Source organism: Haliaeetus albicilla, chromosome 10 (genome assembly GCF_947461875.1).
Source record: "Haliaeetus albicilla chromosome 10, bHalAlb1.1, whole genome shotgun sequence".
NCBI classification, from domain to species: domain Eukaryota; kingdom Metazoa; phylum Chordata; class Aves; order Accipitriformes; family Accipitridae; genus Haliaeetus; species Haliaeetus albicilla.
The window spans coordinates 29740690-29767181 of NC_091492.1; the positions used below are offsets into that span (position 1 = coordinate 29740690).

Below are 26492 nucleotides of genomic sequence, written 5' to 3' on the forward strand. Positions count from 1 at the left end.
AGCTGTACTACGCCACTGCCAATATATATTCGATAACAACAGTTGTCACTGCTGGTAACACCCTCCAGCGCTGGGACGGACCCACTCCATCCCACGGCAGTCGGAGGGACCTGCCTGCATCCCACCCACTGCATCCCTGCATGCCTGGTTATGCCGCATCCTTGCCAAACTAGGGGTTTTATTCATTTATCCATCTCTCATCCCCTCTGAAGCCCAGGGCAATGGTGCTCGGGGTGCCCACAGAAGGGTCCCGAGCTGCAGCCCCGGGGCTGGGGGACAAGTACCCCCCGACACCTTTTCCATCGCTTTATATAGGTCACCCTGTGCTCAGCGGCACAGCAGCCACGCTTGCAGCGGGGGAGGTTGGACTTCACACTCTTGCTCTCCGAGCTGCTTTTCTAGGTCACCAACCCACAGCGGCGTATTAAAATAGAGTCTCTCCACTTCCCATTTCCCACGGCCGTAGGCTGAGATGCCTGGGCTGTCGCAGCCGCCAGCCGAAGGGGAAGAGGTGCGAGAGGGTGGCTGCAAACCCGGGGGTCTGTGCATGCCCCGTACTCGCTCCTTTGGGCACCCGCAGCAATGCACGGGGCGAGCTGGGGGAGGCAATGCTGCACCCCCAAAATAAGCAACTCCAAAGGCATTTGGGGTGGGTGCAGCAAGACGTACCCGTGCATGGGTCGGAAAGCCTGAACAGGGACCCACAGGGACCCGGTGCCTGGCCCAGCTCAGTGGCACTGGGTCTTGCCTCCAGCTGGTGACCGAGGATAACTGTCCCACACCAGATTTTATATGAAGAGATAACGGACACCAAACCCCAGCTCAGCCTGGGAGGTGCAGCCTCCAGCAGCGATTTTTGTTCAATCTGCAATCATTAACTCACAGCGAATAGCGACATCCAGGCAGGCGGCCACATTCCCAGCCAGGCACAGAAACCTGGAAACACTCTCCCGTAGACAGGTGGGCTGCTCCACTTTGAAGCAGAGAAGCATCACCCTGCTCTTATCTCACTCTCCAGCAGCTTCCAAATGGAAATTTTACACCGGGAGAGAAAAGCCCAGCCCAGCAGCAAGTGGCAGCATGCAGGTGTCAGCTCGCTCCCCAGCCTGACTCCCAGAATATCTTCCCATTCTGCCAAAACACGCAGGCAGATTTCAGCTGGTGGCTCCCCCATCCCTCCCCAGCCTGGGAATCACACACAGACCCACAGGATGGAAATAGAAAGGCTGCTCAGGTGGCAGGGATGGCAGCGCTCGGTCACCACAGCATTTCTCACCGAGACACCGGAGACGCCATGGCTGCCCCTGAGCCAGACCGACAGAATAATTTCTTGGTCTTTTCAAGTAGCAGTGACCATGACCACTGGTCCTTATCCTGTCCAAGGACTCCCTGGCAGGGCACGATGGGTCTTACCCTTTTGCGTTCATTTGTTATTATTTCTCCTCTCTCTGATTTTTAGCGGGATCCTTTTCCTGCACGCTGGGTATGCTGCTCTGCCCCTTGATTCAAGATGTCAACCCAGGCAGAAGGTTCCCTCTTACAAGAAAGGAAACCAATAATATTTAAAACCCACAAGGAGCCTCAGGGAGACATTCCTGTAACGCTCCAGGACTGAGCATCAGCCCCTGCCCCACCGGACCCACCATGTCCAGGGGCTGAGGTCCCTTCCCGGCGCTGGCACTGGGGACGTGGCTGTGCAGGGCTGTAGGACAGCAGGTTTTTGTGGGGACCCATCTCCGTGCCCTACATGCTCCCTTTTCCATATGAATCCACAGCAAAAGTCTTGATGAGTCTGATCGCCCCAAAATCTCTATTCTTCACATGGTGATCAAGAGGTTAAATCAGCATGCATTATACTTACATGGGGACTGAGCAAGAGGGGACTTTTTCCAGCACATGCAGCTTGTTTAACAAGCTTAGAAATCAATATTGTCGTCAAGTCCTACCCAAATGACAGCGTGAGCGAGACACCGCTGCAAAGGGATTTGGCTGTCGAGTCTTCCCTGCAAGGAATGATTTGCTGGGGCCGCTCCCAGGGGCAAATCCCAGCCCAGACAGGCAGCTCCGGGGGAGGCGGAGGGTGCAGGGGCTGCGATTTGGGTCCCCGGGGAGCACCAGCTCAGCATCCACTCGCGCCCACGGGCCACGCTCAGCCCAAAGCCACCGGCAACCGTCTTATACAAAGGGCTGATTTCCAGCTTGTTTTATTTCCCAGCAAAACCTGCAGGATATCGATTGCTGCTCAGGCCGCTGCCTTGAGGGTAACGATTTGCTTTGAAAAATTAAAGTAGCAGCAGTTGAGTTTCTCACGCAACTGGGAGACGAGGCTGCAAATGGAAAGGTTTCTTGGCCCGTAGCTCAAGGCTTTAACTCCGGAGCTGAAAACTGGCTGGTTGGAACTCCCAGGACATGTGGATGGTGTATTTACAGCTGCCCTTGCTACCAGCATGCCTTGCTTTGGGAAGAAACCCAGGAGATATCTCTCATCCCATGCACAAGCCAGACAGCAAACTGTGCTAAGAGCAGCCTGCTGAGATGCTCCACTCACCCAGCGAGGACAAGCAGCTCCTCGCAGCCGGCCTCGGAGCAAGCTGGAGCCTCTGCAAATCTCCCAGCACCTGGGAAGGGTTAAACCTGGAATATCTTTGCTTGAATATTCTCACCAACACCTGCATCTCATCTGCATGGAAGGGAGAGGAGAGTTTTTGAGATATGCCAGAGCTAGGTGCTTTGATCTTTAGTGCTGTGGAGTCTTATTGCTGCTGCTTAAAGGAAAAACAGCCTCTGAGTGCTTTGATATTCTTGAATACACAAACACTTGGAGAAAACAGCAGGCTGAGAAACGCTCCTTAGTAGTTAACGTGTATTCGTGCTCAATTCCGTTAACCTGGATAAAGAGGCCCCTAGTGAAAAACCCGGGTCCAACCTGAGCATCCTCACAGGAGGGTACTTGTACGATTCTTCTTCCAGGAGAAACGTGCAGAAGGTCAGAGAAAGTCACCCAGATCAGACCAATAAATACAAGTTACCCATCGCTGGGCAAACTGCAGTCAGTTAGTGGAGATCTATAGCTCTGAGGTTTCCTGCTGAAGATAAAATGCTGTGACTGGACTTGTGACCCAAGAAAGGTGCGCAGCATAGAAGCCACATCATAAAATGTATTGCTGGGCGTTCGCCTGATGGACAGACACACAAGGTCAACATTGCTCCTGGACATAACAGCAAGTGATTAATTTTTGCATTGCTGCCCGAGAACCACCTCCCATGTGGGGACTTCCAGGCTTCGCCCTGACTCTGGGCAGCATCTCCTCAACCGAGTGGCTGCTCCTGCTATAATGCTGCAAACGCAGATTTTCCCAGCTCCCTGGCAGTGGGGATGATTGCAGGCAAAAGGGTTAAGGCAGGACGCAGACAGCTTGAGCTCAGTGCTTGGTTTGACATATCTCATTCGATCCCAGTCCCCAAAGGATGCTCCAGTATGATTCCACTGGTGCTGGGCTGGCCATTGGCCTCAGGGTCACGGGCAGCACCTTTCCACCCTATGCTCCAATAGGCCCACAAATGCACCTGCAAAGCCTGACCTGAATTTCCATGCAAAACCTGACCGCGATTTGCAGTTCTTTCCCAGAGGATTAGATCTGGGTGTTTGGGTGTATTCGAACTTTCTTCAGCAGACGCAGCCAAAGCCAGAGACGGATGCTCCCCTCAAACTATTGCACTGGGAAATTTTAAGATAAAATAAATACATTCTATTTGGACCAAGAGATAACTGAAGAAGAGCAAGTGACTTGGCAATAGCTACAGCCCACACCCAGCCACGGAGATTTGGCCAGAGGCAGCACAAGGTCCCTGGAGCTGGGAGGAGGCACCCTGTTAGTGCCAGCACCACGCTGGCTGACAGATTAGGAATGACAGCCCAGAGCCCTGCAGCTATAAATCTCTGCACATCCACGGACGTCAGTGGACATTCACAAGTCAGTGCTTCCAGGTAAGAAGCTGACCCATCTCTGCATCCCTGCATGAGAAGTGGGAGATAGGGCAGGAAGGAAGAAATTCAGCTGTGAGGAACAGCTGCCTGGGGTTTAGCATGCAGCACTTCCAGCGAGAACCTCGGTGCCAACACACCAAAGGTTGGCACCAGTGAAAGGATGGCATGGATTGGGCTTATTGCAAGAAAAACTACCTCCCTCCTGATTATTTTCTCCTTACAGAAAGTCAGCCTTGAGCACAGCAAGATACCATCCAGGCTTGCACGGAGCAGGATGGAGAAGGCCTCTCCACTGGTCAGGAATGCCAGCACTGCCAAGAGCTCAGGAACTGGGGCAGGGGAGCTGGATGCAGCTGTGGGGCTGGCTGGCCCTAGTCCCCATGCCTGGACTACCCCCAGAAGCATCGCCAAGGCCAGGAGGGTCTTCTGAGGTGCCTCCCCAGACCGCCACTGAAGAAGTGACAGTCAGGACCAGCCCCTCATTAAATTAACAGAGGCAAATGTGCACATTGCAACATGCTCCGTCACTTGTCCCATCCTCCTGCAAAGCCCACCCGAAATACGGCCTGTCTACATCTGCAGCTTCAGCTCCCTTGGGTGCCAGCTGGGAGCTGCCTCTGACTGCTCTGAGTGCCCTCACAGCTACTAATCTCAGAAACATTTGTTAAATCTATTTTTTCTTCCAGGAACAGATTAAAGTGACCTGATTTCCAAGACTGCTCAGACACACCTGCATCCATGGAATGGACTCTGCTATTATTTCCTGAGCTCCTCGTCCACACGACTGTGGTCTGCACAGCCACTGCTGGCCATGTCCTGCTGCCCTGCAGCCCCCTCCTCTCCTCTGCTTGTCCCCACAGCCGGTCTGAAAGCATTTGCAGAAGGAAGAGCGGGATTCCTGTTTATGGCTGGATGCGGCCACCTCTTGCCTGCAATCACGGGAGCAAGAGCTGGGCGGCCTCTTCCCTGCTTAGGAAGCAAAGGGAGTTACGTATCCTCCTTAATCTGTCTTCAGGTAAATCTGTGGCCGTGCCACAGCCCTGGTGTCCCAATGACATCTCAGGGACAGCTCAGCCACAGCTTCGACACACGGTGGATGGTGCATCCTGATGAGTGGCCTAAATCTCTCGCCACGTCCTCCTCTGGCTCCAGCATATCCCTGGCCGTGGGCGGGAGGTGACACAGTTGGGGACACACACGTTCCCCAGAGCCTCGGAGCTTTGGCAAAAGCATCCCCAGTGCCAGGTCCTGTGCCTGTGCCTGGCTGCCCCCAAGGTCCAAGTGAGGGTAGGAAGGGTGACCGTAACCACAACACCGTGGCACATGCCACAATGCCGCCGGGCTCACAGCTCCAGCCAGCATCCCTGGGGCAGAGACCACACATGAACAGAACCAGCCTGTCCCAGAGCTGCCTCCTTTTAAGACAGCAGGAAAATAGACCTTAGAATAACCCAGGATGAGCTTATGCCCGTGGACACCCCCCACTGCAGCTTGAGTCCATAGGACTGCACCCGCAAACGTACTTGCAAAACCTCACCTGAATTTCCATGCAAAACCTGACCATGATCTGCAGTTCAGAGGATCAGATCTGGGAGTCTTGATGAATTCAACCTTTGCTTTGGCAGCATCGCTTTTCCTTCTCCTCTCCTGCGGGCTCAGCGGGGCCCCAGCACCCTGTGCCACTTCCTACCACCATGTCCCAGCACCCTGGGGTGGCACTGGGGACAGGCAGGACTGAGTGGCACGGCTGCGCTCAGCGGCTGCTGCCAGCACCGCCAGATCAATAACTTTTATCTGCATCATTATGTGCCTTTGCAGTGAAATAAATTAGACATGCAGAACACCAACCAGCCAGCGTTGAGTCTTGCACCATGGGACAAAACACCTCCTTATCCATCCCAACAGGTAAAGGCACGAATCCAAGCTGGCAGAAGACGACACACGCCCAGGACTGGAAGTCAACCAGGTCCTGCATGGTCCTCTGCTTTTTTCTGAATTTCTTCGTGTCCTTTGGTTTCTCTGACTTCTGGAGCCCAGTATGAAATATGCCAGGGTAGCTTTCCCCATGGGGCAGGTGGAGAAATTCCATCCTGCTGCTGGCTGGGGAAAGGTCCTCCCCAGCCCATCCTTGGATGTTGACTCAGGCATGAGATACCCATGGGGTCATCTGAGCTGTTGGAGATGGATGGGAGGCACCAGGCAGATCCCTGCTCCAAACAGGCAGCAGCCGCTCAAGGAAGGTAAAACCTACCCACTAGGAAAAAATGGAAGGAAAGAAAAAGGAAAAAAGAAGGGGAAAAAAGGAAAAAAAGAAGAAAAGAAAGAAGGAAAAAAGAAGGGAAAAGGAAGGAAGAAAGCAAGGAAAAAGCAAGGAAAAAAGGGAAGGAAAAAATGGAAGGGAAAAGAAGGAAAAAAAGGAAGGAAAAAAATGGAAGGAAAAAAATGGAAGGAAAAAAATGGAAGGAAAAAAATGGAAGGAAAAAAGAGGGGGAAAAAGGGAAGGAAAAAAGGGAAGGAAAAAGGAAATAGTGCATGACTGTGGGCAAAGAACCACTGCAGCAGCAATACCATGTTTCTGTGTTAACACAGCTGCGAGCAGGGAGGTTGGCACAGACAAGCAGTGGTATTTTGCGATAGGCGGCATTAATTAAACACAAAGCCGTTTTCCCATTTCTGCAGAAGGGGAACGAAAGGCAGGGGCTGGTGCTGATGACTTGCTGCCTGCTTGCAATGACCTGCAAAGCAAGAGCTCGCCTTCCTCTTTCCCTTTATTCTTGGAAAGAGCTCTACGATTTCAGCCTCGATATTTTTGGCAAAAAAGCGACAAGCAGCTGAAAACCAAAGTCCTATCATAGGAAACGCCAGGCACCTCGAGCGACGAGCAGCACAACCAGCCCTGACTGCAAGAAAAATTGGGCTCTGAGTGTGTTTCAGGTTGGGCAGAAGCGGCGGTGATGGCTGAACGGGATGCCCACGGCTGGGCGAGCGGCAGCGATGCTCCGGCCAGGACGGGACTCACCAAACCTGCAACCACAAACAGATTTTTTTACACATTTTTGCACCCATCCACTTGCTGAAATGTGGCTTTCTCTCAGCCTACAGCATCGTAGAGCCCTGAGAAACAACCAAATCCCTTTCCAGGACCCCCTCAGTGCTGTGGATAGGCTGAAAATGGCTTTTCTTTCCATCCTCCCAATATCTGCCCCCGGGGAGGGAAGTCTGGGGCCGGGCCAGCCCTTTCCCAGCCCACCCGAGCAGGCTGCTGTAGCCTTTTCTTTTCTAGGGCTGTAAATCCTGACACAGAGCTTTTTTTTCCTGCTTTTTACTGTTTGGCAGCCGTTCAGGTTGTATTTGTGTTTTGGCTGCCAGCAATGCAGCATTTACAAACCTGCCCTGGATTTATCTGCTGCAGCATCAGCCACTAAATTAATGAATACAAAAGTTTGGGATGTTTTGGAAATGGCAATTCTGTAACACCCAAGATACGCACCGGCCCTCTCCCGCTCACATCCCACTTCTCCTGCCTTGATTCATTCCTCCTTACAGCATCAGTCGGCTTCAGTTTCTCCCAAAATAGATTAAATACACGCTTTGCTTTTCTTTCCCCCCTCCCAGCTGGGTTTGCCTCGTGCAGACCCCATGCAACAGCTCCAGGAGCACTTCCCTGTGGGTCAGGACCCCCCAGGTCTCCTAATCTTGGGGTTCCCCCGGAGACCACATGGCACCGCAGACTCTCCCCCCTGCCACAGGCCACTTCTGTGGGGTCCTGAGTAGATTCTCTGATGTCTAATAAAGGCTGAGCGCCTGCTTCAACAGCTCTCCAGCAGACGTGTTTTTTCCTCTGCCTGGCTGTTTAAGCACACCAACTTGTAAGAACTTAATTACCTTTGAAACCTTTAATCCTTTATCAAGTGGCTCGACAGTTCATGTCGTGCTGGAGGATGGGGACAAGGCAGCAGTGCTGTCACGTGAGCCTGCGTTTTTGGGGAAAGCAGGCTCAGGAAAGATGCTCTGCAGATGCCTGGGGCTGACCTCAGGAGGGTTAAGCATCCCGGAGCCATTCCTGTAGCGATGCCACACCAGCGCTGCAGACACTGATGGTTTAATTAACCAACCCCAGCCCTGCCAGGCCACGGTGAATCCCAGACGGACATGTTTTGTCCGTTGTCAGGTATCAGCTAATCCTTGCTCGGTTTGGCTTGCAGGGGCGAAGCTGGAGCTGGAGACTGTTTGCATCCAGCAAGGCTGCAGCAAGCAGTTCTAGCTCACCCCACATCCCACTGTCCCAGCAGCATCCTGGGGACTCTTGGCAATGCTTTTCATTACCACCACGACCCAGCTGTCTCCCTGGAGCCCAGCTCATCGCCAAAAAATTTTGGCCATCCTTCCCCAAGAGCATTCCAAACCCACGTGCCGAGGAGCAGGCAATGGTGATGCAAAGTTACCATCCACCTAATGCCAATAAGCAGTGATTTCAACTAAAAAAGAGGATTTTCTGGGCTCCTCAGAGTCTCATTGTGAAGTCAAAACCCAGCCCTGTGCTCGCCAAATTGGGCACTCAGGGAAAATTCTTGCATGCTTTGAAAGCGAAGGAAGAAGGTTTACATGGAGAAGATAAAAGCTCCTATCTCCTCCCTGCATACAGTGTGTTCCTCTATAACATGGATGCATGTCATGTGTCAGCCTCAGGATTAATGCCAGTTATTTAGATCTTCTCCACTCCTCCCAGGCTTTCTCTGTGGAATTTGATCTCTCTGCTCATTCCCACAGTGCTCTGTAGGATGTGCACCACGCGTCTTGGTGGCTTCCTCGCAGCATTCAGATTTTTGGAGAAATGTCACCAAGGACAGGGCGAGATGCAGCCCATGTCACAGCAGACTCCACAGCCAGCCAGGGTGCAGTAAGATCCTGGGGAGAAGGCTTCAAGGTGTTCACACATGCGGTCCCCATCCCTGGGAGTCCCCTGGAGAGGGTGGCAGGACCGTGCCAGGACATCTCCCCAGAGGACAGCTCTGAAGGATGCTCAGAGAAAGCCAAAAGCGTGATGACACCTGGGGTGGGTGCTGCTGTGAAGTGCCAGAGCTGTTCCCAAAGGCTCTTCTCATGACAAAGATGCTCTGCACCGTAAATCAAACCAGCAAAAAGCAAAGATGGTTTTGGAGATGTGACTCCTTCCCCTGGCCACAGAGAGTTTGCATTGTCTTCATGCCCAGGTGATGACTCCCATTCCCTAAGAGGGATCCAGCACTGAAGGAGGACCGAGAAGCACAGCTGAACCAGGGATGATCTTTGCACCATCCCGTGATGTTCAGCAGCCCTGGGCTGCCACTGGACCCAGCACCGAGGCTGGGAGAGCCCAGCCCTCCCTGCTGCCGGCTGAGCCAGGCCAAGAGGTTAAACACAAACTCATCAGCCACCCAGATTCAATCTCTTCCAGTGATTTAGTTCTGCGCTATCAAAGCTGGCTTATAAAAGAAAGAGGTTTCCTTTCAAGAACTGTCAAAAATTCATTAAAGCGGTGACCAGTAACCCCCAAAACCAAGGTCTGCTACGGTGCCTGGGGCAGAGCCTGCAAACACTGGAGTCAATGGTGCTGGATGTAGCTTTTGGCCAAACTGCACTTACATTTGCATTTAGGGGGTTTAATTGCTACATGAAAGAAAACAGCAAGCACTATCAAACTTAATAGAGAGAAAATCGAGCTCAAATGCAAATGGTAAAGATGAAATTTAGAAGGGCTAAATGCTCTTCAATTCCTAAACGGCCAGGACAAATATAACATCAATAATCCCCATCGAGTTGGCAAGAGGCAGGATTCTTGCAAGGAAAATTGGTGACTCCTTTTTTCTAATCAGAGTTGATGGGGATGAGCCAGAGGAGACAGGGACTTTGCAGGAAAGATCAGGATTTTGGTGCATTAGCCTGCAGGACGGAGAACCAGCCAGATCCACTCCTCTTAGCTAGAGGGACTGGCGCAGACTGAGGTGTCCAAAGCCGAAGCAGCAAGACAAGCTAGAGAGCACGAAGGTGCCAGCAAAGACTGAGCAATGAAGGTCCGAGCAGGCGATGGCTCTGCCTGTGCCCCAGAGCAGGACAATGCTCGGTGTGGGATATCCTTGGCTTCCCCAGACCAGGACACCAGAGGTCTCCTGCATCTCCAACTACCCTAGATTTTAAAGTCTCCTCTGAAGGGCCAGCTCCTCACTCTCTTCACCTTCAGGGTTTCACTGTTCAGGCTCCCCCTGCTCAGCCATGACCCTGATGGGTGGAAGAAGAAAACAGATTTAATTCTGCCCCCCTTGCTCAGCCAGGTCCTGATCTCTCGACACCAGCATCAACCCAAAGCCACCGCTTACTTCCCTGGAGCTACTCCTCATTTACATCAGCATAATTGATATTCTGGCTCGTTAGGTTTTAATGCACAGCTTCAAGAGCTTATTTAAAATTCATTGAAGCTTCCCTGCTCAAAAGGATTTAAGACACCCCCCCCCAAAAAAAAAGCAGCATGTTTGTGGAATTCTGCAAAGCCCCAAAATCAGAAGGACCGAATGTCTCCATCTGCTCCTCAGTGCAGTGGGAACAGGGCTGTAGTAAATCAAGACGGGGTGACGCAGCAATCCCTCCCACCAGTGGCTTTGGCAGCCACTGGTGCTCCTCTCCTGCCAGTGCAGACGGTGGACCTGGGGTGGGAGAAATCCCCCCATGAGCTGGAAGAAAACCCTGCGCTTCTTCCCAGTGTCCCACAAAGGGGGAGAGCCACAGCTCCGGGCTGGCAGGGGTGGACACTGCCCCAATTAAAGGCAGGGAGATGGAGAGAACAAGCAGCCACTTGTCTGCTAGAGCATCCCTTGGGCAGGGCTGTGCTTTGAGATGAAGCTGTCGGAGCAGGGACTGCTCCACTGGGTGGGATGGACCTTCCCCGTCACCCAGCCAGCAGCTACAGCCGGCCAAGCCGCTGTGCACGGAGCTGAGCTCAACCAGCTGCTCCCCGGCTCCTGCACTGCCGGGATGGGGAGAGGGACGCAGCAGCAAGGACACACTTCTCATGCCACGATTGGAACCAGCCGCCCCATGCCCTCACCCAGCTGGGCCTGCTCGGAGGTGGGAGAGAGAGAAATAAATCCCGGTGCAGCAAAGCGTCTGGCCCTGTTTTCTTTTGGCACTATTGCTTTCAGCATTTATCCTTTTGGGTACCTCGTTGCAATAAAACCCTTCCTGTCCTGCTCTCCATAGGATTCATTGCAGATGGGTGGTGAGATCACCTAAGTGCTGGTTCTTGACTTGCTGATCAATACAGAATAGGCACCCACTGGAGCTGCACATCATCCAGTTAAAACATGTGGTGGAAGGAGAGATCCTGGGGATTTTCCTCTCTTTTTCTCCCCTAATTCCCACTGAGTTCAAAAACACATTCCAGAAGCTGCTAAATATTCCAGAATCAAGAAAGATGAGACAACAAGCAAGAGGGGAAAGCAAACTGGGTTCTTCCACTGTTTGATTTTTCTTTTTTCCCCTTTCTTTTTTCCTAGCCTATGCTACCACCCACCTTGCCTTCCAGTACTCAGTGACTAGCAGCTCCCGTAAAGAAGCTGAACACAGCAGATGCAGTTATTTATTACCTCATCAACCTGAGGACAAGGAAAAATATTCCTCAACTATTAATGCCGGATAGAGTCGGCTCCCTTCGAACGGGACGTCACGGGGGATGGCTCTCCTTCGCCACCACGCTGTGTCGGTGTTATTTTGGGGACAGGCGTCAGGCACCGGCGCTTTGCAAACTAATGGGGCAGCCTGTCCCCAGCCCGCAGGGAGCAGAAGTCTCATCTCCCAGCGAGCCAGGACACGTCTCATGCTATACAGCCATCAAACGGGGGCTTAAAGGTTGTAGCAGAGGTGGGTGAGAGGACAGAAAAAGAAATTAAAAGGATGTTAAAAGCCTGAAGGACTGTGACGAACTATGCACCTTTCTCCCAGCTAAACTGCCCCACGAGGCTGAAGCATTTCTTCCTCCTCTTCTTCCTTCTTCCACCCCAAGAGAAAAGACAAATTAGAGGGGAACAAACCAAGTGCATATTTCAGAGCAAATCACTTTAAAAGCACACTTAAAACTCTCGCGGCGCAGTTTAAGAAATGTAATGCGTCCTCTCAAAGGAGATGGGTTCCCCGCCCCCCATAAAATGATCCACTAACGGCTTTCCAAAGGCACTGCGTGAGAATAATCTAAAGGCATAAAAACACTTGCCAGAGGCAGATTCTGTAGGATGTGTTTGTCAACAGCTCCCCTGCTGTGCCCACACACGCGGGTGCTCGCACCCATTTGCACGCTTGCACCCTGGAAGTTGCCCACAGGGAGGGGGGGTCAGGCCTGGGGATCCAGCTGCCCCCCCAAAACCTCTGGACGTGAGGTCAGATTCTTGTGCTGTTCCCCCTCCCAAAATCTGCACAGCCATCAGCTTTCCAAAAAGTCCAAAGGGACCACGGGGTCCAGCCCTCGGTCCAGCACTGCAAGCCCCCAGGGCTGCTCCTAGCAGCCCCTGAAAACTAAAATAGATCCAAAAAGCAGATTTAAACTGAGGAAAGCAAAGAGAGACTCAAGGAGCAGCAAAGAGAGACTCAAGGAGCAGCAAAGAGGCAACATTTAGGTTTTAAGAGCAAGTTAAGCTAACGATCGCTCGGCTTTCTCATCTCTCTCAAGGCAAATAAAGCAGCAGACGGGTACCCGAAGCCTTTCCGCAGCTGTCTGTAAGGGTGCTGGTTGGTGCATCTGCTTTTCAAGTTGTACTCAGGCACAATAAAGTCTGAACTGGCAAAGTCTCACACACACACATCCTCTCTCTGCTCTAAAAGGGCTAATAACACAAAAGCTGGAGATGCTGGTGGGCCCAGTCAGCTAGGAGAAAGAATTTAATGAAAAAAAGAGAGAACTGGACACTGCTTAGGGATGTTTACTTAATTATTTAAAAAGCTGCAGAGAAAGAAATTCATAAAAGCCTCACTCAGAAGGCAAGCGTAATCAAGCTTTAAAAGTTTTTTTAAAACAATACAATATATAGAACTAGATAGTTGCTAGCAGCTAAATTAGAAAGTGAGCAAAAGCAACAAGAGCAAGCAGCGCTTGGAAGAAATCCATTGTCTCCCTCCTTGAGCCCGATCAGCTTAGGTATGGAGAAATCCAAGCAGGGGTGTCAGCCCTGTAATCAACAGATGGGGTGGAAGTGCTGATGATAATGCAGAGAAACTGAACTTATTTAATATGGAAGAGGAAGAATGAGATGATGTTTTCATGCCATAGTATGCCAAGACATTTCGTATTGTAACACGAACTAAAATAAACCAATAAATAGAGATTATTAATGCCAAACTTTTTTAAAAATCAGCCAGATATGGAGCAATTGAATCAAAGAGGTTTTAAAGAGCTGGCCAAGTACTTCTCTCTAGATTTATTTTGGGTTTTGTTTTTAAGTCCTTTTTAAAAGGCTATGTTAAATCACAGCCGTGTTATTTATTTCCTTGTATGTTAAAACAATCCATGTCGTCTTCCAAATCGTTGGGCTGACATTGAAGCCGGGCAAACAAAAGGAAGATCTCAAACAGGACTCACTTAATGAAGAAGTGAAATTTAATTAGTGCCAGGCAGCACACATTTATGAAAAGCAGATTTCATTAAACCAACCTGAGCTTTTTTATGAGATTCCAAAATGAGTTTACCAACACAACAGGGCATTTGATTCAACTACGGGTGACATTTTGATGAAGAAGCTGGAACAATATAAAAATCAACACCACAACCTGTTAAATCTCTAAACAGCTGGTTAACACACAGCTGCCCAAATGTCAGGCAAAGGAAAGAATCACCACTGACAGGGATGCTCTGCCAGCTGACAAGTCACTAAATAACAAGGGCTAATAATGAATGCTGGGAAAGCAGTTGTACAGCTGGGGCAATACCAAAGCTCAGGCTAAAAGATTCCTTCTGGCCTTAAAACCCATTAATACAGAGGGCTAGGGAAAGGCAAAACATCTGGTGAAAATAGCACAGGGGTTTCTCTCTCCTCCCACCCTATCTGGATGCACACACACACATCACCATGTTGCTGTGGCTTCAAACAGGGCTCCATCCTCAGCGCAAGGAATATGCCCGCTGACGGTTATTTTCCATGCTGTATTTGTGCTCCAGCTTTTATTCCTCTCCCGGGAAATCAGTAGCAAGCTCTGCAACAGGCAAAAAAAAAAAAAAAAAAAGAAAAGAAAAAAAATCACTTATTAGGACAATCAGAAAAGGAAATTGCTGGAAATCGGGCTGCCCACCTCATCCAAAGGCCAAATGCACATGAGGCTTTGAGCTAGGGCAGCACAGACATGGGGTGGCAGAGACACTGCCGATGCCACCCAGTGTGGGAGACAGAGGTTAAACTGCAGCAAAGCAAGAGGCCGTCAACAGACCCGGGCTTTTGGGGGGGGGGGGTTAGTAGTTGACACACGCTGGTTGGACAACACACAGGTTACGTATAAACCCTGCACTGGAACAGGGTATTTCTCGCCCTGCAGCAGCAGGAGCAAGGCAGGACGTGGCAGAGCTGTGCTGTCCATGTCTGGGTGCTGCTGGGTTTGGTTCCAGACATTTTGGTCCTGACACTTTTCCCCTCCTGGAGAGGGCACAGGGCTCACCAAGCCCCACCGGGGCCAGCTCGCTCTTCTTTTCTACCTAAATTACAGGGGTTAGGAAGCCTCCTTCCTGTGCGTGGAGGTTCCCCAGGGCCACCAGGCTCCAGGCCTGGGGACACCACTCCCTGGAGATACAATGACCATGGTCCCAGCCCAAGCTACAGACCCACCACAGCCCAAAGCGGTCGCGCTACCCTATGTCTGACACCCTGCTTCAGATCACTCTCTGTCCTTGCTAATTACTGCAGGGAGCCTTCTGCAGGCACACGCGTTCCCCTCCAACAGCATCTCCAAGGGAAGGACGTGCCGAAGCCCAGAGCCACCGTACTGGCCGGCTGCCACCCCCATCTCCTTGCAAAGTCCCTTTGACACTTTACAACCTTCACTGGGGCTGGGGGTAGGGGAAGTCACCGCTCTGCTCAGTGCAGCCGATGCACAAAAAGCTCCAGCTGCTGACCTTGGCCCCGGAGAGGGGAGGAGGAGAACGGTGGCTGTAGGGCTGGCTTGAGTACGTCTTTGGGATGAAAAACAGCAGGATAGGGACAAAAGCACGGCCAGAGCCCCAGAGCTGGAGGGGGAGATGCAGGGGCATTTCACATCAGCCCCAGGGTAGCAGCCACACAAGCCATGTGCAGGGGCTGCCGGGTGGCTGGGGGTGGACAAAAAGGCTACTGTCCTGCCTGGCCTTATGGGGGGTGAAGGTGACAGGGACGTCTGGGGGTGGTGGAAAGAAGGACAGGAGCAGAGAGCTGCAGGAAGCAGCCAGGCAGCAGCCAGGTGTTAGCACAGAGGGGTGAGCACCTGGCGGAGCCCCAGCATCCGTTCAAAATCTGGTGCCTTTATACCACCCAGGGAGAAGGTTTTCTCCCAAAGGCACCAGCATAGTTGGGCAACCAGGTCCTGCTCTGCGTTTGCCTCTGCAAGCCTGCGAGCAGCATCGCAGGGAGTGAAAAGAAAAAAAGCAGGTCTGCGCTTCTGGGCATGCGGAGGCACCTTCCTCCCCAGCCTCCCCTCCTCTGCAAAACCTTCACGTCTCTGAACAGGCACAGGCAGAGAAGCAAACACTCCTCCCGATGCTGATGAGCCCTTTTGTACCCAGCCTGCACGCTCCTTTACCTTTGGGCAGGGATAATAGGACAGCCTGAGCCAGGCGGCTGCTGCAAATGTCACCTCTTTGGAGAGGAGGACGGCGGGTGGCCGTCAGTGTTCTTGTCTGGAAGGAGTTGTGAGAGAAGGAGGAATTAATCCTGAAAGCTCAGCTGGTACCTTTGATTTTGGGGCCCTGGAGCATCCACCGCTCCCTGCGCTGTGCAAGGGCCTGGGAGCAGCAGGGACCCATGAGCACCCCTATGGCAATGCACCCCCGTTCTCGCATCATCCCTCTACAGGTCTGCCAAGATGCCGATTCCTGTCCCAGAGACCTGTCACAAACTGGGATTGATTTCTGCACATCAACAAGCCTATTACTGACAGCCTGAGGCCGGTACCTCCTGATGGCTCAGAAGCACATCTCCTCCCCACCATGCTCCCAAACTGCTATGGCCATGGCCAGCCAGCTCAGGAAACCCAAAAATGCTCTCATCGCTCCTCCCTGGAGAGTTTTATACTCAGACATGATCTTCTGGTTCATCTCTGGGCTACAGCTGTCAGTGGTCCTCCCCTGCTTCCCCCTCCTCCTCCTCCAGGCAAAACCAGGAGAGAGGAACATGAAGGACATGTGTCACATCAGGTGCCTGGTCTGATGCTCAGAGACACTGAGGGTCCAGAGTGAGGGTGTGAGAAGAACCTGGTTAGATGAAACCTCCAGAGATGACTCAAACCCGAGGGAGGACACTTAAGGAGGCACATTATGGGTCTCCATCCAAGCGCTCTCGCTGCAGTGACCCATGAATATGCTGTTAGCTCTGCCCCCAGCTCACTGCTGCACTTATGTGCTCCGCTTTCACCAGAGGGATGCTCCTGAGGAGAAGCTGACCGGAACACCGCAATACGGCAAGTCCAAGCAAAGGATGTGGCACTGGAGCCGAAAGCCACATGGGACTGGCCAGAAACAGGCTGCTCTTGGGAACAGAGAGGCAGCAGCACATGGGATGCGCCCAGTGCCCGACCACCCCATGAAGCGGAGTGTCTCAATTCCCAAAAGCAGGAGCATCCTTCCCGTTAGCCCTCATCCTGCTGGGTTTAGACCCAGTGGGACACAAGGCAGAGACCAGATGAGCTACATCTCTGTCCACTGATCCCTTTTGGAAACCTCCAGTGCTTCCCAGTGACCTCTCACACCCTTTTCTCTCCTCCTGGAGATTTATCACAGACCCTGAACAGTAAACTCACACCAACAGTTTCCTTCAATGTAAACTATTCCAAGTTGTCTTCTATACATAAAGGCTCCTCCAGCTTTCTGTATTAATCTGTGCAATTAATTAGGCATTTGCCAATTAAATTTTAAACATCATTTTAGTTTAGTTGAAGGTGGGGGGAAGATTTCCTGTAAAGAAAAAAAAAAGGCAAGTAAAGCCCTAATGATGGAAATGATTAAAGACAGGCTGGCGAACAGGTCCTTAGAAGGCATGGATCTGCAGTCAGCTCAGATCACACCTCTCTCATCTCTAACTAAAAAATAATCATCATCACAGCATCATTGCAAAGTCAATAACTTTAAGACAGTCGAGAATTACTTCCACTTGCTTCGTCACCACTTATCCCCACTGAAAGCAAGCTGAGAGTATTCTCTGGGTAGAAAAAAAAAAGGCATTTTGTCCTCATCTTTCCTTTGGGGGAGGAACCTGACGTGGCAGCAGCAGACCGTAGAGCAATTGTTTTCCCAACCAGATGAGTTCACGGGTAACTGTGACCGGTGAGAGCTTTCATCACTGGGTGAAGTGCATCTTGCTCAGCGAGGTACAAACCTTCTGGCTCTTCACGGACAAGCCCTGGCCCCGAGAGCCCCGTGGGAGCATGGAAATTGTCCCATTTCATCACCAGCGGCACCCGAGGATGCAGGGTGCCAGGATGGTGCTGTCTTCCCTTTTCTCTTCCTCATGAGCTGCTAAATCTCTGCAAAGGAGCAATTTCATACATACTGCACAGATACGATGCAGGGATGGGCCGCTGCCATGACAGAAAACTAAACCTGCTACAGAGGATAAAGCTGATTTGAAATCCAGATGAGTATCTAAAGACAACCCAGCAGCAGCCACAGATCAAACCCATGTCCCTCATATTCACGCTTTGTCTTTCATCAAAAGCTCTCCAGGCCCTGCTGATGGCAGTTAATTAGATTCACCTTCATAGAGAAGATCGGCACCTTTTGTTATTTTCCAAGAGCAGGGAAGGTAAAAAAAAAACCAAACCAAACAAAAAAACCCCAAATTTAAAACAACCACAAAGCAGCATTGCTTTCACCCAAATTATTTTAAAAGGTGATTATGAAGGATAATCCTCTGAAAAATTAGTTGGTGGATTTCCATTAAACCTGTTCTTCATTCAGCTGTTCAAGGGTCTCTGTCGGTCTGATGCCATGGGGAAGGTGTGTGTCCCTCCAGTCGCCCGGGTCAGTGGGGCGCTGGTCTCCCCTCCCCATCTGCCCAGCCCACGCCATCACAGCTGCTCCTTAGATTTTTCACTTTTCCTCCGATTTAAAATAGAAAATGGATAAAGCACCAATTAAAAAAATAAAGCAAGCTGGGGTTTGTCTTGGGTTAAGCTGGGGTTTTCAAAGGATGTTGCCCCAGTCTGTTGGAAATCAAGAGCAATGAAATTCTGCAGCAGTCTCTATTCAATGCCTTTGAAAATCGCAGCCTTTCATCCAGGTTTGAGCTGAAAGCATGAGGAATGCCCCCGCTGTCATGCTGCCTGCTCAAACAGGGCCACACACGCTGGCAGGGCAGCATCCCAGCTTCTCCATCTCCCTGCCGTAGTTACGGCTCCCGGGTTGTGCCCAATAGGAGAAAATTTATTAAGATCCAAATGCCCATCAGCAGGATAGAAAAATTGCCTGGGTAGACCTGCTGGCCAAAGAGTCAGCTCTCCAGCTGCTGAGCCTGCCCTGCTCAGAGATGTACCCCATGCTTGGGAGAGAGGGGTGGGGTTTAGAGATAAGGTCTAGAGCTGGGACTAGAAAGCAGGTATTCCTGGGGAAAAAAAAAAAAAAAGAAAAAAAAAAAAGAGAGTTATTGATTCATTACACAAAATATTTTGGATGTCTCGCTGCCAGTAGCGGTTCTCTGTGAAAGCCCTCCAGATGTGCTGCCATACACACACGTGACCATAGGCGACAACCACAGCGCGGTGCTGACAGCATCTTTCCATCTTTCTAAATAAAGACCATTCTCAACAGAGGAGCTCATAAAGACAATACTCCAGAAGCCATCAAGTTCCTGATGAGTTTGACCCACTCTATGTGCAAGAAGGACCCTCGCTCTTCCCTCCAGGGCTGTTATCTTGGCAATGACTATGCATGTGATGGAGGAGCGTTGGCTTGATGGGCTGCTCAGGGCAGGTATATACCCTGCACCTCACCCAGGAGAGCTGTTCCCTTAAAGTAAAACCCAATCCGAGTCAGGATGTTTCCAAGAGCAGATGATCTTCTTTGCAGAGATGCACTTGAGCAGCACAGAGCTCTTGACAAACACAACTGGGGAACCTGCCCTACTCCCAGCTAGTCCTAACTTGACACCTACACTGCCTACAAGCTGCTGTTTGAGATGGATTTCAGAAGAGCCAAGCGTTTCACTATATGACTGATGGGTAAAGCTCAAGGCTGTTCTCAGCAGCACCTCCACACCGTGAGCTGGAGGAGAGCAAGAGACATAACTCAACACAGCTCTGCTTATCCAGAGCTCCCCAGCTGGCAGGGAGAAGTTTGCAAACTAAACATAAAATCTGAGAGCAAATCTGCTTTTACAGATCCCATTATAGTGCCATAGGGCAGGCAACAAGCCATGCCGGAACACCACTCTGACCTTTACAAACTTGATTTTTCCCCCCCAACCTCCCACTCTCTGGTCCCAGCAGCTGCAGCTGGAGCAGGACATTCATCATCGTTTACCATCAGGACTGCAGGAGGGGATGGGGGGACGGGGGGGGGGGCGAATCGGAAGGGCACCGTGATTAGGCAGCCATGTTTGGCACTCATAGTCCCATGTCCGTTTCCCATTTGTCATTGCAAAAATAATAAGAAAGCAAAGCCAGCTGTAACGATCCAGCCACTTCCTAAAAATACGCATCATTAACAGCGGCTTTATTGCTGCTGGTTTAAAGGCAAGCCAGCACGGCCTCTGCTTTCCTGAGCTTTCCAAGGATACGTCAGATAAATGTGTGGAGGGGACGCATTGCAGCGAGTCTCTACCCTGAAGCACAGAGCCCACCACGGCACCCATGGAGAGGGATCCCACCAGGACCCCAGCTGCGGGCTGCCGGAGAGCACAGTGATGAATGTCTGCTCCTCCGAACGGGGGAGGTTAATTACTGTGATCAAAAATATCCAGAGGGAAAAAATGTTACACCAGATATTACCAATTAACCCAGAAATCTAAACATCACAATTGCTGCAATTAATAGGATCCTACATTTGTGCTAATTACCAGTCTGCATGAGAAGCGCCTGTGCCAGGAGGGAGGGAGGGAGGGTGCCTGCAGACCCGCCGGAGCGGCAGATCCCAGCCCCAACTGGGGATGCTTATGGGGGGGGTCCCCATCTAGAGTCGTGCCAAAATGGAAGTGGCAGGGGTGACTGGAGGGCTCGAGGGTCCTCGAGGAGGTGACTGCCTTCAAAGCTATGCCAGGGTGCTCAGGGCCTTGCACAAAGCTTGTTAAACCGCCAGCAAGCCAAACCCGCTCGCAGTGGCATCACTGCATGTCCCCAGACCTGCAATCGCACAGGCTTTAAACTGGGAAAAGAGCTGATCCTGTACCCAGGCTCACCCCCGGCATGATCCTCCCCAGTTATGGTGGGCTGCAGACCACACCACGACCATGCCAACGGTGTCACTGTATGCCAGGAGGATCCCGGGGAAAGCACGGTGCATGGAGGACACCGCATCTACTCCACGTCTCCAGTGGCCAGCATGGAAGTTACCCCAACTCCTTGCTTCAGGAGTGTTGAAAGCACAGAAATATTGAGTAAGGCTGGGTAAAACAAAAACCCAGTGCCTTTTCCTTCCTGCCCCACGAGCCCATTTCAGACACAGCCCCATCACGTCCCCATCAGAAAGCAGAGCCGCCTCTCCTCCTGCCAGCAGGTTTAAGCAGGAGGGAGGATCCTGCTTCCTCACTGGCACTTTTATAACGTTTTAGCTCATTTAGAAAGAAGTTCCTCCGGACAGAGCAAACACTCCCACTAACAGCCGCTTTGCTCTTTAAGTAACCTGTTGGTCCTTACTCCCAGCATGCAAATTCAGCTATCGAGGGCAAGGCAATGCAATATAATGGATATGATGTCAAGAAAAATTAAATCAAATGTCAGGATAAAATTCCAGGGGGGAACATACTTTTATGATTCATAATGCCAACCAATTATCCCTGTGACAGGCCGAACGGCAGTATTTTATCATGCCTAGCAGCCTGGAAAGGGAGTTGTGCAAATCGGCTCATAAAAAGATCCTTTAACAAACTCGGTGGACGTTGTAATGATCACTAGCACACACTTCATTTTTCAGCCCCAAATGACAAAAAAAAGAAACCCCAGCTCTCAGCGTGTGCCAGAGCTGATGTATTCCCAAGAAAAAGCACCTCTGCCGGGTAAAAGCTCCGGGTGCTTTGCTCTCCCCTCTGCTCCATCTGCTCTGGTGCTTAAGATCTCTCCCTTCTCCCACCAGCATGGGCAGGGCTCAGCCATCCATCCTAAAAACACTATGGATCTTTTCATTTTCAATAGCTGACGTGCTTCGGCGCTACTTGCTGTGGGCACCGAGACGTAAAACCGAGGTTACATTTCCATTAGAAATACGAAGTAATTTAACATCTCAACCAGGTACGAAACACTGCCCTTGGTGGTGACTGCCCCCGAAAATTACATCAGCTGATGTGGTGCAGTGGGGGATCAGCCAGGCACTACGGCCAGAAGCAGCAGCAGGTGAAGCAGCACTAATACAGTCTATCGAGGCCAAATGCGTTTTGTTTATACCCAACATTTACCCTTGGTGTCTCATCAGGTGGTGGCAGGAGGTGTCAGCCTGATGGGGAACCACCGCACTGAGACCAACGCAGGAGATCGCAGCACAAAACCCACGCAGCCTCCAGGCCAGGCTGCAATGCAGGACGCCCTCAAAAAACCCTCTACATACCAAGGTTTGATGTACAAAATACAGCATTCAGTGCAAAACAGCATGCAGGGAGTCAAGCCATTAAAACCCAACAAAAATGTCAGCATAATTTTTAATCCCTGGCACAACCACGCTGAAAAGCAAAGGAAAAATCTCAGGAAGGAAAAAGGAAAAAGCTTCCCACACTGGAAGTATTTGTCTTGCATAGAAGTGTTTGCAAGATCACTGCTCGAAGTGCAATCACATGAACTTGTTATTTTGTAGGACCTACAAAGCGCTTCATACTTCAATGTCCTGAAGCGCAGAAAGAAAGGAGGCAGTGACATCTCTGCCAGCAAAGATGGATGAACAATCGCTACATAGACTAAGGCGGATTAACAAAACACCCAGCCCCGCAGCCCAGTGCTACCTCTGTCCAACAGAAGGAAAAGCCTGAGGTGAAAAACAGCAGAATTTTTCCGGCTCAGAAAAAGGGTCTTTGGACCAAGAGGGGGAAAGACAAATTCCACATATTAAACCAAACGACTAGGGCTCGGGCACTCTCACCAGCTGCTCTTCCCTTTGGGAAGAGCAAAGGGGGGCTCCTTTTGTGGGAGCTTCCCTCCCAAATGTGGGGGCTTCCCTCTCTCCCCCGAAAAACAACCCCCAGAGGTGTGCTCAGGACCCCCCTCTGTGCCGGGGCAGGGAGCCAGCGACCGCCACGGGGGCTCGGGGCTCTGCCTGCACCCAGGAACCCTTCCCGGCCGGCGGGGGAGAAGCACTGGCAGAAGGAGCCAGGTGGACCTTCGCCTGGCCCTTGTTTGCCTTACATGGACCTTTTCCAAGTGAGCAGGTTAAATATTTGCATCCTGGAGATGCAAAAGAAAAACCAAGCCACCACCGGCCGGGTCCCCAAGGAAGAGGTTTCTGACACTTCCCATGCCTGCTAACAAAATATAATTCCTGGCTGGTCCAGGATCATTTTGGAGAGGTGTTTAATTGGCACTTATTGTGGTAGCGCTCCAGCCCCCTGCCACGATGGGCCAGTTAATGAAGCAGGCAGCAGCTGCTCCTGCTCCGCTTGCAATAACAACAGGGTTGTAGGAGGCAGCACCAAGCCACCAGCTCATCGGCCATCGCTGCCTGCACACACGGACACCCACCCAGCTCGCCCGCTGCTCCCAGGCAGTCACAGGGCTTCCAGCAAAGGCATTTTTTTTCCCGTTTGTTCCCAGCCCATGCCAAAACGCGGCTGTGCTTCCCTTGCCAAGGCCGTGCAGGATGGTAAAGCCGCATCCCCGGGAGCCCATGCTGTCTGCTCCCAGCTCGGGGCTCACTGGAGCAGAAGCGGAGCCCAGATGGCACAGGGTGCCCTTCCCACCGCTGCTCCGCCTGACAGGGCCAGGAGCATCCCTCCTGCTTCGCAGGGTGACTTCCACCCGGACCGTTCCTCTAGGAGAAGTAAAAGCAAAGGCGCTGCAGCAAGGTACGGAGAGGTAAGAGAGTTATCACCTCTCTGACAAAACAGGGGCAAGGTAGTTGTGCTTTCAAAGCCCCGTTCCACACGGGGACAGGCACCCCCATGGCATAAGCCAGTTTTCTCAGCAGGTTTTACCACCATACCCCAAGCCTTTTGGCCATCTACAGACCTCCAGAAGTGCTCCCATCATCACGACCCTAGTGAGATGGACCTGGTTATCCTTCGCGCCCTCCTCCCAAACACGCATCCCCCCCGTCCCAAAGGCCGGCTGGCCTCGAGGGTCACCCACAGCCACCACGCAGGAGCCCCAGCATCCCCCGGCTGCAGCCCGGCCGGGCAGCAAAGGAGCCCGCGAGGACCCCGCGCAGGCAGGGGTTGTTGAATAGGGCTGTTGATGCTGTCCCTCTGCCACATGACACAGCAGCCGAATGGCCTTAAAATAAACTTCCCCTCCTTTCTTATGCATGGGTAAGCTTCCTCCCGAAAGCGCGTGTGCCTCTGCATGCATGTGTGCGTACACACACACGCTCGCTCCCCACCACGCCGGCACCGTAGGCAGCAGCGCACTCATTATGTTTTAAATAAAGCATTTTAAAAATCTCTCAGAATTATCAACAATTGCCATGGATACCAATCACTGAAATCCCTCTGTTACTATGGCAACACCTTTCCCATCCTGCCTATTTATCCTGGAACTGACACACCATTTATCGTGAGTGATAGGAAGAGAATTTGAAAGCAACCTTCCCTAAGTGCACGGAAGCATAAAAATCCTCCGTGAGGAAATAACTATTAATAGAGATAAAACAGCTACAGCACGTATTAGCCCCAGTCCGATGGCACATGGGGCACGTTTTGTGCCTGCACATCACTGCTAAACACTGAGGACGACACGAGGAAAACACACCCCCCAGCAAAACGGAAGGCAGGCAGGGTCAGTAAGGCTCAGTAATGGAAAACACAAACGCACTCAATTTTTTTTTTTTTCACGTTTAACACGCAAATCATTAAAACAAGAGCCTGTAAGAGCAAGACTTTGTGATGGGAATGGGGTAACCGTGCTGCTGCAGTGGCACAAGGATGCTGTAGCAAACGCTGCTCGCAGCCTCCTGGAAAGCTGGCGGGCGATGCTCGGGGCTTGCAGCAAGCCCTCGCTGGGTCTGGTAGCACCAGAGTACGAAATTACCTCCTCGCTCCAGCGAAGGGGCTTCCAGGGGAGTGGAGTCAGCAATCCAGCCAGGTGAACCATACATAAATGTCTCACGCTAGGTACTTACGGTACCCACCAGGGTAATATTTGCGAGGCCCAAGATCTCCGTGGTGTTTATTTTCACAATATACCTGACAAGTCAGCACAGTCTATTATTTCCCCGCATCTCTGAGGGTCAAACTCAGCAGAGCCAGAGCCTGCCGGTGAATTGTTTTAACTCAACCCATTGCCCCAAAGCACACAGGAGCCGAACGTGTTAAGCACAAAGACACTCCTGCAGTCGAGCTACAAGCACTCACATGCAAGAGCCTCCGGGCTCTTACGCACCAGCAATCAGCCCGTTTGCAGCAGAGACTGGAACAAAGCCTCTCCCCTGCGTTCCTGATCCCGTGCCAGAATGCGGAGCATGCTGCGTGTCAGAAACGCTCAGCGACTGGCCGAAGAAAGGAGAACAAGCCTTGCGGAAGGAATCCCACCACCACCACAGCCCTTCTTCCTACACCCTTCATGAAACAGAGGGGAAAAAAAAAGGCTCCAAGCCCCTGGAAGGGAGATCCCTCCCAACATCAGTCTTCCTGTGACCCTCCTGTCCTACAGCTTAAGGGACAGTGATGCTGACCGGGAGGAAGGACAGCAAAAGTGACGCAAGTCCAGGTCGTGGGCAAGACAAGGGCTCCATCCCCAATTTCATTTCCCAGGCTACGTTACCATTAAGACCATGTAATTCATCCTAAAGGGCTTCATGCTCGAAGGGGCAAGACATAGCTACAGGGAACAGGACCCCAATCATTCCTTTGGGAAGGATGGAGGTACAGTCTGCCACAGCTAACCACCCTGAGGACACACTTACTTGTTCTGCAGGGTGACAGCAACATGCTGGTTCCATCCTCTGGTTTTCATCAATGGCAGGCACCGAATTTTGGGGAGAGCAGCTTCCTATTTTTCTTGTGCCTCTGATAAAAGCATCATGATCTAGACTGAGTCCAGCCAGTGACCTGTGCCTGGGAAGAGCAATTTGAGTAAGAGAGTCTACTGCTTTTCCACATTATGCAGAAATGCATCTCTGCAATGGAAGTCACCATTCAAAGCCTTTTGATTGATTCAACTGAATTTTAGGAGCAGATTGTCCAGACACTGATATTACTATGCAGATCTAGGCCTGGGAAATGGACCAAAGCTAATAGAAATTCAGTGTAGCCACTGATGATTTGTACAATTATGAGCTGCTATGAATCAAAAGGTTAACTTTCAGACAGATCCTTGTGGGAGAACCCTTAGAGATTGATTTCAAATTTCATACAGTATTTAGTCAAATCTCTTTATTAGGGGACAACAGCAGTCGCCAAATCACAGAAAGTGTGAAGTCTACACAGAGGTTAGTGCAGGACACCTAGAGCAATCCAGAGTAGATGCTCTGGAAGTACTGCATTTCCCGGAGCTCGTGAACCATGAGGAATGTGAATTGACAAAGGCCGTTCATTACAATAATGCAAGTCACTGCAAACATCTGTAATTAACAAGAGGACTCCAGGAGACTGAAGGAAGGGGAGCAGATTGCACACGGACACAACACAGACTGCTGCAGCGGAGACAGGTGAACATCAAAACTCGGATCTTGACACTGTTGGGGGAAAGGTTTGCAAAGCACAGAGCTTGTGCAGCTGAGAACTGCTGGGGAGGTTTGCTGTTTGCACAAAAGCCTACACAAAGAATATCCCAATTAAAGCAGCTTTCTGCTATGCTAAACTAGGACAGTGCTACAAGTATGATCAGCTGCTGTCAAAGGATGCCAGAAGCATCGGGAAAGCAGCAGGAGGACGTGCCCATGTGCAGGTCTGTATCCAAAGCACAGCCTCCCAAGGAGACACTGATTCCCCAGGAAGGCCAGGGTGGCCAAATAGGTACAGAC

The 26492-nt window shown here is 51.3% G+C and overlaps 1 protein-coding gene across 1 annotated transcript in view; it reads right to left on the minus strand.

The window, feature by feature from the left end:
• RPH3A (rabphilin 3A) overlaps window positions 1–5649 on the minus strand; it is a 47549-nt gene extending 41900 nt beyond the window's left edge. The window contains exon 1 of the mRNA XM_069794616.1: window positions 5526–5649. The gene's annotated coding sequence lies outside the window, so the exon portion shown is untranslated. The remainder of the gene's footprint in view (window positions 1–5525) is intronic.
• Window positions 5650–26492: the final 20843 nt, after the last annotated feature.